The sequence below is a fragment of the Osmia lignaria genome, chromosome 9 (genome assembly GCF_051020975.1).
Source record: "Osmia lignaria lignaria isolate PbOS001 chromosome 9, iyOsmLign1, whole genome shotgun sequence".
Classification (NCBI taxonomy): domain Eukaryota; kingdom Metazoa; phylum Arthropoda; class Insecta; order Hymenoptera; family Megachilidae; genus Osmia; species Osmia lignaria.
The window spans coordinates 12,199,137-12,214,457 of NC_135040.1; the positions used below are offsets into that span (position 1 = coordinate 12,199,137).

At 38.2% G+C, this 15,321-nt stretch overlaps 1 protein-coding gene and 1 long non-coding RNA gene across 8 annotated transcripts in view; one reads left to right on the forward strand and one right to left on the reverse strand.

Moving 5' to 3' along the window:
* LOC117605043 (uncharacterized) overlaps positions 1–15,321 on the forward strand; it is a 179,215-nt gene that overhangs the window by 145,416 nt on the left and 18,478 nt on the right. For all 3 annotated transcript variants that reach the window (XR_004581563.2, XR_004581562.2, XR_013062796.1), the window contains one exon: positions 13,114–13,299. This is a non-coding gene — a long non-coding RNA (uncharacterized LOC117605043). The remainder of the gene's footprint in view (positions 1–13,113; positions 13,300–15,321) is intronic.
* GluRIB (Glutamate receptor IB) overlaps positions 1–15,321 on the reverse strand; it is a 181,775-nt gene that overhangs the window by 24,130 nt on the left and 142,324 nt on the right. The window lies entirely within an intron of this gene.

The window sequence follows — 15,321 nt, forward strand, 5'->3', positions numbered from 1 at the left end:
TCCGACCTTTATCATCGGCATTCCAACTTGCTTCTCTTTCTTTTTTTTGTATATATATATATATATATATTTTTTATTCGTACCCTGTTATTTATTCCGTACAGGAGGCGCAATATTTTTTGTTTCTCCGCGCGCGATGAATGTTCGCCTCGTGCACGTTTTACGAAACGAGTCACGTTCTAAACAACAGTAAATATACGAGTTACAGTTGTTATTAGACTGTGAATATTTATGCATTTATGACGTACGAAAAGGAAGAGGGAAAATAAAAAATTTCACGATAGATGTTACACGAGAGTACAGAGAGGGTTGAAAATCAATACGTCTCAATTCTCTGAATTACCTAATATATTTGCAAACGGTCATAAACTTGAACGATTGACGGAAACAGATCGGTACAAAGGTCGAGCTAGTTCGGACAGAGGATCACAAGGGTGCAGTTAAATTCGGCTTCTCGTAGAATCATCGATCTCTGTTAGGCGCGAGCCGCGTGTCACACGTTGCGTCGCCCATTAACGCGTAACGCCGATTATCGATCGTATTGTCAACGCCTTTGACGGGGTAGTCGGAAAACCGATTGGAACACGGTCTCGCGACCCGTCGAGAGACAGAGTTCATCCCTCTCGGAGGGATGCTCCACGAGCTAAGAGACCAATAATGGCATTAGTAACGGTGTCGATAATCGACACTGCGAGAGCTAATGACGCGACCATTCGGCCGTTTAATGCGATCGCATCGGTTAAACGGAGAACTGCGACTATTCGAAGGTACGGCGAATTAAACGTGGGCTACGGTCGCGTGGCAGCGGGTCGAAAACGAGCCGAATATCCGGGATCAGCCGGGAATAACACAGGCCGAAGGAGTGATTAGCGCGTCCGTAGCTCTGGTAATCGTCCTCGGGGGCAATCGTCCTCGTTCTCTTTCGAGATCCTGCCAGCAGACATCGTTACAGGCGTCTTAGACGCGGTGAATATTAGACTAGAGCTTCTTCAACATTCTTTTCTGTCGGACCTTTGTTTCAAGCGGGGCTCGTTTGAAAGGAAAGACGCTGCGATGAAAGAGAGGAATCAGGACGTTCTGGGGGGGGTCTTGAAAGTTTCGTGGCTGATTGGACGCTCCTCTTTGTCTTCCGTTCGGTCACCATGAATTCTTCAGCTTTCTTTTCTTCTCCGGCTGATACTAGATTCCACGCTGAAAATTGCTTTACATTCTCTTTTGTTTTGCTTCCGAAGATTTATTGTTGATGGCCAGTGTTACATTTAATTATTCTTTCTTTCATTTACTGTTTACCGTGTTACACGATTAATTTAACTTGCCACTGTAAATTATGAATTCTTCTTTTCCCTTCACATGGTTTTGTAAGTTTCGTATTAAATTTCTTGCCGCAAAGAAAAATCTGAAGTTGAATCGTTCTCGTTTCAAATTTAACGTTACTCATTTTCTCATCTGCCGCTAATAAGCTGGGAACGGTTAATTTTTTCCTGTTCAATTAACGGCGCTTGGGGGAATGTATTGAAGCAATCTGCACCCTTTGCCGCGATTTTCTTCTATTCGAGGAGCGAAGCTGAAAAACCGCGCGGACGTGTAATTATTACACTCGTTCTAACAAGAAACTGCTGCGATACGAAAGGGTGAAGCTTCCGTACGTTTTTCCTTTCGTTGGAGAAGGATTAGACAGGTCATCCTTGAAAACTGGTACTTTTTTAACGAGACCGGAAACGCTGGTTTAACGTAATGAAGATATATTTCATAACGAAGCCAACCACGAGGATGTATAATTCTTCACGGCACGCTCAAGACTGTTCTCAGTTTCTTCTATTCGTTTCCTACAACCCCTTTAATTGGTGATTTTATGGAGATATATTTATTTTACCATTTTTTAATTTTTTAATTTCAATATTTTGTTCAAATAGAATGCAAATGCAAATTAATATAAAAGATGTACTTTTGTATCTTAAAAAGAAAAGGGTCCAACTGTTGCATCCAATTGAGAAATCATTATTTAAATATCTCCTTTGATAAATATATCATTTACTATATATCGTACAATTAATTTATTTAAATATTGCTTTATGCAAATTAGAAAAATATACGTATGCACTCAAAATGCATGTGCATCGTTGCACTTGCAAAAAATGCACTGCTTTCCCAATAAAAAAAAAGATATAACTCGTTCCAATTTTATGGATCAGTCTACATAATAAAGGTGTTAAAATAGTCATCGTAAAAAAAAAAGGAAAAGTATCCTTGTCAGTGCATTCGTTTCTCGCGGTCAAAATCGAAACTGCGATTTCCATGGTGTCCCTCGGGGATAGGTTCGATTTGGGTCACACACAGGAACCGCGAAGCGTGACGATCACGTTCGCACGGGTATTTATCCCTCTTCGGCTTTCATGGTTATTTCCGGCTACACGGTTTCCCGGTATTTTCGTGGACGATACGATAACGCACGCCTCTTTGAACCGCGCTACTGATCGCGGTAAAATCCGCCAGGCTAACCAAGAATTTTCAATGGGACTCGATTATCGGACCACGGCTACGATGATCAATGGACCGTGCAGATTTACGTACTTGTGAAGCTTAAATCATTATTACAAATATTTGAATGTTTAAACCCTCTCAATTAAACGCGTTTCATTAAACAAAAATTAATGAAATTCGAAGAACAGAATATATTTGTCAGTCTTGAAATTATCACCCAAGTGTTTAAATAGAGACAAAGTGTTATTTGTTAATTTTATATTATTTACTTGTCACGGTTATTATCACAGAAATAAACGTTCATTCGAAATCGTGTTCACACCTGTTTGTATTTTCAATTCTCAATGAAAAACAAATAACAAGAGACACGTGTTTAATTACCTACATTAAATGTAGGTGTGATATAGCAAACGGCAGCTTTTTATTATTTGTACAATTAACAGTAGCGATATCTGTAGGAGGCTCAAATGTAACAGTTAATTGCAAAGCTATCGAAAGCTTCGAGAGTCGATATTTTCAAATTTTTAATCAAGGAATTGTCCTTCGAAATTATTTTGTGAAATGAGGTACTAAATTAGGCGTAAGTTGGGGGTGGTTTTTTAAAAAATTCTTAGAGGAATCTGGGATTTCCAAATTTTGACAATAATTAACAATTATTAGTCAGATATTACAATTATTTGAAATTCAATAGCTAGTACATAATAAACCCGATTCCGATTGCGGCCCTTAACGTATATACCTATACGTCGTTCGCAACTGAAGGGTTAACGCGTGGACAATGAGTATTTAGGTGAATGGATGGTTCAAATTACGACTGCTGGTAATTAGGATCGGCTTGAAAGCCGATGAGCCGTAATCAGAATGTGTACGTATCGGGTTGCGTGGAAAAAATGTTGACTGTCCCTCGACTATACCTTCCCTGTGAATAATATGAAACTCGCGTTTCGTGTGAATTTTTAACCGTTTGAGTCCCAGGGGTCAAAAAAAAAAAACATTGTCGAAAAGTACTGAACAGCACAATAGCGGTGTTATAAACCCAATATTGGGTCTTTTAGACATAAAATCTAAACAGCGCGACCGCGCTGCTTGGGAGTCAAACGGTTAAACCAATGTTTAACGCGTATTAATATTGACCAATTATTTATATCCAGTCGATCGAATAAAAATTACCATTCGAATCATACGCGCCAACGTTCGCGTCCTTAAGCACAATTGAAACAGCTTTTTGAAATTCTCAAATGAAACGAAAAGCAGTCTGTTGGCATTTACGAGGAGGGCCATTTCACGCAACGTTCATAGACCGTTCGCTCGTGTTTCACGATAGGAAGTTATAACCCGTTCTCGGATCGACGACAGGGGTGAATTTTACGTTCGGAACGCGCCACCCCCGTGTGGCATTGTTACCCTTCGACGAAGGAGTAGGATAGAGAACGGAGAGGTAGGGTTCGGTTGGGTTCATAGCATAATGGTCACGTGCGAATGAATTGAAACAGTGGATCGACTTGGATACCTGTGCCAACCATTTTCAGAGGCCACAGGGGTAAAGGAAGGCATGGTTAAACCCCGTTAAGCCTGAGTTAAACGGCAACACAGTGTGCCGGTATTGTCTCCCGCTTAGTGTCGCTCATGCCGGGTAAATAGAATATTCCATTATGCCAACCGGAATCATTTTCATCGAGTAGTTTCGGTCATCGTCGAGTCATCGTCCTGGCTACCAACTCCGATGAAAGAATATTCATTTGCATCGCGGAGTTTACTGCTGGTTACTCGGGTTCCGGAGCGAAGCTATTTATAGTTAAGGGTAGTTAGGACAGTGTTTGGATCTCCATGGACCTGAGGGTTAAAGGTCCTTTGGGAAGAAGAATATATCTCTTTTTTTATGGGGGTTTCTGTTCCTTTGGGTATAAAATGAAATACCCTGAGGATATCTGTTTTACGATCTACCTGTTGCTCATTGGGCTTGATTGATAATGGTTCGATTGAGATTTTGGTAACCACTTTTAAATGTATTGATATAGTGACATTGACATGTTATTGACTTATACTACTTAAAATGACAAAAATTTACTTCTGTCATTTATAATCTTATTTTTAAATTCATCTTTGAAAGGAAATTCAAAGTCTTTACAATCCAATACAATAAACATTTTATTCGAGGGATGACATATTATTGACTTATACTACTGAATAATTATTAAGAATACATTTCCATTACTTAGAGTCTTATTTTACAGAATATTCTTTCGTATAATACTTCTTTAAAATCAAATTAAATTTCTTTGCAATTCCAGGAGTCAAGAAGTAAAATAAAATATGAACCCCCTGCAAGTATGACTTATTATTGATTTATACTATTGAAAAACCCAAAGAATACATTTCTTTTCGTATTCTCTTGTATTACCAATTACCCAACCAAACCTCATATTTATCTTACAGTACAATAACGGTTACATTAAATAATTCCATTTTGTACTCTGACTCCAGTTATAAAATAAGACAATTAATTTACATTTTTAATTATTCCTGCATCCACCCATTGTTATATTCCATGGTATTCGAAGTTCCATTGAAATACACGAATTTTCTTCAAATATAAATTTCACTCTGCGGCCAATGAAAAGTCCAATAATTAACAAAAACAATTTCGGACCCGTCATTATCTACGAACAAATAGCAATTGGATTCGTTGGTGGAAATGAGTTTTTCATTAATGATCCATTAATGAAATCGATTACAGAGAAGCCGCTAATTGCCCGAAAAACAAAGGAAAATGCGGTCGGATCGGTTTCCCGTTACGCCCACGCAACGATCGCCGTCATTATGTAAAATTCGCGGCAACTGACGCGGGAAACACATGGCGCGCGAAACGCAGCCGTCTCTCATAAACGAGCGATGAATCGGCGAGGGAAAGAACGCTCCGCGGATCGTGAGCTTCCATAAATTGGTTCACGGGAGAAAGTGCGCGCTTCTCTCGTCGAAATGCAGGAAAAGAGATGTCACGTACGTGGGCGCGACGGGATCTCACGAACGGGGTGACGATTTTTCTCGACGACTCTTTGCATTTCCGCTCGATTACCGGGTAACCGTGATCGAAAGAGTTCCGGCTGCTGGACCCTCGCGTGCACGCTCGTCAACGCTAAATTTCCAGCAAATTTTCGAGGAGAAATCGTCACAAATTCGCCGTTCCTCGGACACGTTTTATCTTCGTTTCTCGCAGCGTGCACGCGAGCGAGCGAACGCGTATCCAGCACGATTAGGGGGACCTTTAAAAGCGACGTCGATTCGCGCCAGCGGGAAAAAGGTAGGATTAATTAGCCGACATTAATATCCTTTTAATATCGTCCACCTTAAATTGTCCGCCGCGAGACGAGACTGACGAGCGAGTGCCCGCTCGAGGCATCAGCTTCGTCGAGCGGAGGATTTTTCATGCTGGCAGAGCCACATTTTCCCGCGTTTCTCCTACGAGCCTCGTTTTTTCGAGTTACTGCACAGCCACTAGTTGATTTTGTCTTTTTTAGGTGGATTTTTTGTTTTTAAGTATTGGAGGAACAAATAAATTGGATTGGATTGGATTGGATTGGATTGGATTGTAATCGAATTTTATGTGCCGAACAGCAAGTTGTTGCATTTTATTGTGATTAGAAAATTTCATTTTTCTACTGTGCATTATTAGATCCAAAGATAATTGCAGATAGAAAGATAATTCATCAATATGGATTTTGTTATTGACTTATACTACTGAAAATCACAAACAATGCATTTCTGTCATTTACAACTTGATCTCTAATATTTCCCATAATTTTCTGCAAAAAGAAATCGAAATTGTTTACTTTTTAAAGTAACAAGGAATTAAACAAAAGCCATGTGTCAAGAAATCATATATTATTGACTCGTACTACTGAATATCACTATGAATACATCCCCGTCATCTACAACCCTGTCTTTTATACTGATATTTCATATAATATTTCTCTACAATCAAATTAAATTATTCTGAAATTCGAGGCAAAACGAATACGATAAAACAAAAACCCTGTTCAAGCCTGACATATTATTGATTTATACTACTGAAAATCTTGTTTCGAAATCCACTTCTCTCGATAAAATTTCTCGCGAGCAAAATCAAAATCCTTTACAATTGAACGTTACAAGGGATGCGATTAAACAGGAAGCCGATTCGAATTCAGAAAACGCTTAGCAACGCGTTGACAAGGAAGCGTAATTTACGAGCGGGTCGCAGTCCGCATCTAGAGGCGTTCGACCCTTCGATCGGTGCATCTTGCTCGCACCGACCGTGCCCGCTAGATGTTTATGTCCATTTGAATTCCAATTAATGGCACGTCGAGGACACTTTGGAACGCGTGACATATCGCGGCGCATTGTTCCGCCGGTGGCGTCGTCGAGCGGAAATGTTGGTTCGACTCTGCCCGCTCGACGGTTACCCCGGGGATCGATCGTGAGATCTCGTATCACACCGCTTCCTCCCACCCCCATCCTTTATTTTCCCTATTATTTCACCGAGGCTTTCGTCAAAGGAAAAGCGACGCAATATTTTATAGACATCTACCTCCACCGATATTTGAGTCCTCTGGCTAACAATCGGTCTCGGTTAACTTTTTTAATCATGCCATTTCACGAGCTTTCAGCTTCTTTCATATTGATATTTTTCTGAAATATAATTAAAACTATGGATTCCAGGGACTCGTGTTACTGAAACTTTCCTTGAAGAATTTTCTTCACAATTCCTAAACTGCAGCAATTAATTTCATTTGAAATTAGAATATCACTAATTATATTCATGATACTCATTTTCTATCACTTCCCATTATTCTGAGATCCCAAGTGGACCATTCACATCATATGTGTGCAGTGATTAGAAGCAGATCTAATCTCCTCTAATCCTGTTAGTTCAAGTTTGATCAAGGATCTATTCCATCTAACACTGTTAGACATACTCCTCACCCAAATTAGTGTACATTAATGTAATTTTATATTTACAATACAATCAAAGAATGTCACAAAATTTATTAGATATAGAATACATTCGGTAATTGAAAGCCAATCAAAGCCATATGTGTACAGTGATTAGAAGCAGACATAATCCCTTTAAATCCTGCCAGTTCAAGTTTGATCAAGCATTCTATTCCATCGGACACGATTAGGAGTATATAGTTAACCCCGGTCTAGATCAAGCTGGATCTAGATCTATTATAAACGAGGTCTAGGTCAAGCATGATTAAATCTAGGTTACGTTAGCTTCGGATTATCCGAACGCTGTTTGGTCCTGGTTAAGTATCTTATTAGCGACAAGTCTTGCGTTCGTCTCTCGGAAAATTAGCCGTCTCAGGCTAACTCGCAACGCTAGTTGCGACGCGTCGCCGTCCAAATGTCTCGATCCCCCGACGTTGTCAGGCGGCAAAGTGATTTTCGCTTGTCCTCCTCTCGTCTCCTGCTCAATTTACGCGACAGCGCACGATTTCGACGTGACCCGGACGTAATCGTCGTGGGCGCATCTTCGAAAATCGCTGGAATTCCGTCGAGCAAGCAAACGGTTTATGAAAACAGCTGCAGAACGTTCCACCTGGTGAAATGGACGATGTATATTCGACGTGTAGGGTAGCTACACCGGAAGTTGGGTGTACCTTGCGAGTAGCCGGGATTCGTCGAGAGAATCGAGGAAATTTTTCGTCGCTCGGTAAGCGCGCCACGTACGTGACGCAAATTGAAATTCTTGTTTCGCTTACGGGTATTTGTCGTCTCTGCCGATTTGCGGAGTATGCTTCCAATATCCACCCTCTATTCTCTCGACCTACGATTCCTAATTCCGTTTCAATTTTCAGTGTATTTTCGACTCTGTGTAATTTGACGACGAAAATATCAGATTTTGAAATTTCATTTGAAAATCAAGCATAGAAGGCTAATTACCTCGTACGGACGATCGATCGCGGAATTAATAATCAAAGCAATTTAATAATCACCGGTGTAGCTCCTTGGAACGAAGTCGATTCCCTGGAGACACGATCGATCGACATCCAGCGAGACGTCGTTCGTTTAGCCTTGCAAAATGCATTTGTACACGCATCCCTGTGTAATTGTTCGTACAGAGTTTCTAACGTAAAAACGAGTTTTCGTTGATAGGTAAAAGTTAGCACTTTTCAAGCGTCCAATAGGACCAATTTAATTTCGAGAATGTACGAAACGCAATCTCGACGATAGAACGACAGCAATGGGGTACCATGGATTCGTGGCGTGTATGAAATTTTTCTCCGGTTTCGTAATATCCCGAGATGACTTGACTCGTTAGCGAATGAACGCAGGTTTTGCCAGAGGTTCCCGGTATCGAGAACACTGTTCGTTAATTAAAATGTTTTTACTGTTTTGATATAATTGATAACTGTTATAATGAAAATTGTTGGCAATTCAGTAAAAAGTTTCTGATGTGAGTATTTTTAGGTAATTAGTGCTATAATAATTAAAACATTCAGACTGTCGAGTGAATATAATGTTACTGTAATGGTTGTCAAAAATTTCTCTTAATTTCATTTTATATTCCCGTTATTAAATCATCTATGGAGAATATTATTTTGACTATTATTTTTCATGAAATTAACAATAATTCAAGTTGATCGAGCGACCGAGTATATTCTGACACTAGTGTCATCAATCTCTATACTAACAACAGGTTTGTAGAAAATTGTTAAAAAAGTTAGTTACAATTTTTCGAGTTACGTTTCGTTCACGAGCAATTTCTCATCGACGTGCGAAGTTATCGAACTCGCTGAAAAATATTATTTCTCCTTTTTCTCCCTCACGCACATACCCTTTATTCTATTTTCATTAACCTATCTTTTTTTTTTTGCTTGATATTTATTCGCGTTTTCGGCATCCTTCTGTCAATTTTTATTTACTCCACGCATTTTCGTCCCGAAACAATTTGTCCCACGTCACGGTGAAATATGTTGCATTATTTATTTATCCAAGCACAGTACTTCAATCTCCCGGCAATATTTTTCAGCGATTTTTAAGTGCCACGCGATTACCATTCGATTGAAGATCCGTTGACAGCTGGGATAAATTTTTTTAATTGCGACATTCAAGGCGAGATTATTGCTAACGATGTTGGCAAATTTGTTTTCTACGGTTGATAAAATATTCTGAGGAGAAATACAAATTTTGTAAATTGAAGATACTTTCAGAATATGTCAAAATTTTTAAATATTAGGCGTACAAATTAATTCAATGGCTTTAATATTACGTCTTCTTAATTACTATTTTAAATTTGAATATTTTCTCGCGCTTCTGTGTATTTGAAAAATGGCGCGAGAATTTCAATAATAATTGGAATTACTATGACTTTTTAAAAATAAATCTTCGATAAAAAAATTTGTACACATAGTAAATAAATTTCAAAGTACACATACCCTTAAGCAAAATCTACTCTAAAATTGATTTATAAAAAATTCAGAAGAAATATTAATGATTTGGTTTTTGAAATAACAAGTCGAATCCTATGTACGATCCTGAAGGTTGGTGGTGGTGTTTTTAAACATAAGTTTATTACAAGAGTGCTCGCGTTTCTCGACGAAACGAGATGAGATCTCGCAGGGTAGGGAAACGTTGACGAAGATAGAACGAGGCGTTCCAGCACTCAAGGATTATCTTAATACTCCCTCTGCTCCTTTCCTTCTATCTCAAACATTTTTCCTTCACTCGTTCTCTTACCATCCCAAAGGGAGTTGCCTTTCGTATCCTCTGACAGACGATTACCCTTGCTCAAGAAGACAGGTAAAGCTGCACTCGATAGATTTAACATTGCTTTATCAAGAGCATCTAAGTTCGAGAAAGATTCTGATTCGTGCTGGTAATCGACGGGATCCACGGAATGGTGGAGCTTTTCAAATTGAAGAGGAGAGAAAGAATTTTCGAGGCGAATGAGACAAAGAAAATACTCGAATGAAATTCTTCCATTACCATTGGATTTCATTTTGTTTTTTCTCTCTTCTTTTTGTTTTTAATACTTTCGTTTCTAAATTAATTAAAGAACTGTAATAAAAATTAGATTTTGATTCCACTGGAGGGAACAGATTTTATGTAATTATATTGCATATGGACGATGGAAAATTTGATGTATTTTTAAAAATATTCTTAGATCTACTTTTGAGAATTAAAAATTCTCTGTATTAAGTTTCATAACGTTCTTATGGCTGATACGGCCCTTTTCTAGACCGTTGAATATTGGATCCCATGAACTGGATGTTATCGATAATAGTATCTAGATCCCTAGGGTGGTCGAGTTCCATCGTTGTTGAGGTCTGTTCCCATGACACAAGGATAGTCGGTATTACTAGCATCTCAGGGGTCATTCATATCGAGTCTTACGACTCGAGAGTCGATAGAGGGCTTCATGTTCCAGTACTATCGATTTGTCTGACTTTATACAGTTTTCCAGATCGATTTTCACGAGTTTCTTAATTATCCAAACTCGTTAAAGTATCTTAAATACATTGGGATAGAAGGTGTTAATTATTTATAATAAGTATTAACAAGTCTTTTTTGAGGCTAGATAATTTCTATTATCTTCATAGAGCGTTAGAAAAATTTCACTCCATTTCTTACAGCCTTTTTAAATATTAGTGAAAATAAGAAAATTTTCAATACACTTTAAGAAGTGCAATTCATTTATCACTTAAGTATTTGAAGTTCTCTATAAATTAGGAATGAAAAAAAAAATCAAAATCACTTTTAGGTTTTCGAATGTTCCCTCTCTCTTTCTTTTCTTGTGATTTTGTATCAAGAATATTCAAGGGTGATTTTCTCAAAAGCGAAGGCCTTTATTAAAAAATTGTACTTTATATTTTTTCATATAAAATCCCAATATTTCCCTCCAGCTGCTCTATTAATATTAATATCAACTTTCCACTCTCAAAAATTCACGTTTCCTTCGGAAAGCAGCATCTGCAATCCAAGTAATCGAGCAACTCTCTGGAAGAGAACGAAGGCTTCGACTTGCAAGTAGAAGTACCCCGATAATTTTATTCAACACAGACACGCAAGGTTCTACAACAATATCCAGAGAGCCAACAAGCGAAATTCGATACCACAGAATAATTGCAGCAATCCATTTCCTCGAACGGAAGTTTTCCTTATTTCCCTCGACTTCCACTTTTCTTTCCATCCTCCTATTCTCATTTTATGCGCGTTGTACATGTTTAGACGTTATTCTTTCTCTTCTCTCTTTCTCGCTATTTATTTCTTTAAACGCAACGATCCGGACGTTTTCTCGGTAGTGTAGTAATAAACGATTACAAGGATAGGGAAACGGGTTCAAGTTGCTTCCACCGAACGACATTTAACGTTATTTCGTATCGATGTCGGTGTCACGATCAGGAAAGCAATCAGCTTATATATTTTACGACCGGCCTGTAAGTCGTATCAATTCAATTTCATGGTGAGTCCGAAATTGCGATGGACCAGAAGCAATTCGATGTTCCTTCCCTTGATCCTCTATCTCTCTTTTTCCACTTTCCAATCTTTCTTTCGTGACTCCCGGGGCGCCAATGAATTTTGAAATTCATGCAACCAGCTCTTAATTTTTTTAAATAATATTGAGATGAACAGTCTTCTCCAAATCTTTCATATCATCACTTTTTAAATTATTATCTCCGACAAAATTCTCATAAATAATTTAACCAAAACTTGTACCAAAGTTCAAAGTACAAGAGATAGACTTTTTTCTTGTTCTTTACCTCTTCTTGTAAAAAATTCCTATCCCTTTCCCCTTTATCCTCTGAAGAGCAGCCATACTTCTTGAGCTATCATGCGGACAAAGGTGGACTCGATCAATTTAACATCGTTTCAGCGACGATACACGTCCGCGAGGGTTGGAAGGGTCTTTTTGGTCCCGCAGACACAGAGCAGATGGGCGTGAAGCGCTCTTCCAAGACTGTGTTTGATCCGCCACAGTGGATAATTCGCCATCGACGTGTTCCGGCTGTCGCGAGCCATGCTTTGTCGCTTTCTGCTCTTTTATTTTCACGGGATTTATCGAACGGTATCGTTGAAACGTAATAAAGAGAAAATAGAATGATAGACGATATATACCAGCAGCAAATGGCATGTGTTATAATTTCAGATTTTTAGTGGTTTAAAATTTCAATTATTTTAGGGTGGATGAAATTTTTAATTTGGAGGGAGGGACAAAGTTAAAATATCTAATGGGAATTACACTAGCGATCAAGTCAGATTTTTCAGAAAAAATGGGGTTGCCCCCACTCCTTAGGCTTTCCCAGCCCCTCCCCCTCTGTAAATATTTTCGAATTTTGGGGTTTTTCACCCTTGTCGTAAACCTCCCCTTCCTCGGGTTTCGGGGTTCCTGACCCTTGCTGTAGGCTTCCCCTTACCTAGCCTTCGACCCTTCTCCTTAGGCGTTCCCGATGTGGGGGTGGGGGTGGAGGCCCAATATATATAGATCTATGGCGGACCACTAATCGCGTATAAATGTTCATACGGGAGAATTTGAATTGATATTTATTTATTATCCATATTTCTCAGTTGTACACTAAATTTTATAGCATTTAATAATGAAAAATTTTATTAATTTTTTTCTAAGTCATTTTTATATGTTTTTCTTAGGGAAGGTTGGTTTGGTCGCGAACACACATTAGCTCGAATCGTTTTAACTCTTCTACGACAATTTCAACCATAATGAAGAACGATCGCGGTGATGAATCAACTGCAATTACCGGCTTATACGCGACACGCGGAAATGGATGGGGTCTGTTTACACGTCGGGACAACTGAAGGCGTAACAATCCATTGGTAAGTTATTTTACAGCTACATTTAAGCGTTACACTGTTATTCTAGCGACGTGTGAGGGAAAATTAATCACGTATAAAACGATATAAAACGGTATCGTACAACAAGACATTTAAATTGTAGAAAATTTTTATCTCGAGAATGCTTCTATAATTTATTTTTTATCAAATTATCCATTGATATTATTTCTGAAACTTATTGACAGCAAAACGTAGGAAACTTTACAAAACTGTGCATAGAGGAAAATGAGATTTTCTTTGAATTTATATAACCTAATCAATATTAATATACTCGATGGAATAAATAAAACGACGAGCTGTAAAATATTTCATTACATAATAATCAGTTGTTAAACTTGTATAAACAGATATCAGGTCGAATGATAAATATTTGATATCTTTATTCTGCATCGAATTAATTAATTAATCCTATTAGTAAAATGATGAGTATATTCGGTGCAACAAATGTCGCGGAAATGTTCATTATTCTTCATCGATTGATATGCAAATATCTTCTACAAATGTTGAATTTTTACCGGATAATCAGGAACGATAACGCGTGTCAAGCAGCGAGATATTCGTTTTGCCGCAACATCATTTAATGAAATTAAAGGGCATAAAGGAATTAGTTTTACATCTCTTAAAAGCGTCCTGATATTCGGAAATCCAGCAGCTTTTACAATAATGGCTTTGTAAACGGAACGCTTTTGCCCGATAAAATAAATTCTCGCCCTCTTTTTTTTTTCGATCCACACTCGCTTTTTATTATCTCTTTTTTTTTAATTAAACAACGAATGCGTTTTTTATCGAACATCCGAACGCACGAAAACAATCGATTCTATCGTGCCATGGATTTTCGTGCTAACATACCTCTTTAAATCTCTCGAATCGCATTGTTATTCCTTTTTGTCTCTTCCCTCTTACTCTTGCCACCCTTTTATCCGAACGTTTACAAAACCCGGGAAAACTCCAGAAATATGTATCTCCATTTATAATGGGATCAAATCAGCATACATACTCGTTGTTTAAGACAATTTAAATAAAATGTCGTGTGCAAATTTTTTTCTATGACGAATCTATTGACTGGAGAGTGTTAGATGTATCATTGATTAGAAGTAGATTCATTATTCTCTGTAATCAACAATAATTCATTTTCTATTATAAATACTAACGAAAGATTTATCTAGTCATTTTCACAGAACTCTAACCTTTAAATTAATATAATTAATATAACTAATTAAACACTTTTATTTCATTAAATTTAATTAGACTCTCTAGGTTTCAAAATTGACAATTATAGACGTTGACATTTTTACAATGAGAGTATCTGAAATTATTATTAATAAAGAAAATTAAAATTCTAATACCGAAACTTATATTTTGGTAGACAGTGTATGAATTGATATGAATCGAACGAATCTCGGACGTTTCTTAGCAAAGGGTTACGAAACCCTAGGCGAATCAATACGTGTACACGTTTTACGTATTCCTGGACACTTAAGCGTACATGCACGTCGCACTTGAGCCGTCTACGGGTGTTAATACGTTTCCGTGCTGGTGAATCGTACGCACACGTGTCTGGAATACAAGGCTGTCGTTGGATGCGCTCGCGAGATCAAGATTGATAGGCTGCGAGTCGCAACACGCATGGAGCATCCACTTAGCGGGTGCATTATCTCGATGAGAGTGTGTACAGGCTGGCTTTCTCAACTAATGCAACGGCTGCAATCCTGATAATGGCAGCCACTTGTCCGCGAAGGAACAGCCGTGAACTTAACTTGCTCGCTAGTTTCAACCGCTCCGCGTCTGGAGACTTTTCTCTGTTTGAAGGATCAGAGAGTTTCGATGCGACTTCAATTTTCACCAAATGGAAGTCGTTCGAAAGACTCGCACGATTTTTCGGTAGAAAATCGAGGATTATAATCCTCGAATCCATTCGAGACTTATTGAAATAAAATATGTTGATGCAATATTAAAAATTTAAGAATCCATTTTGATATAATGGCTGACGCTGAAAAATTAAAG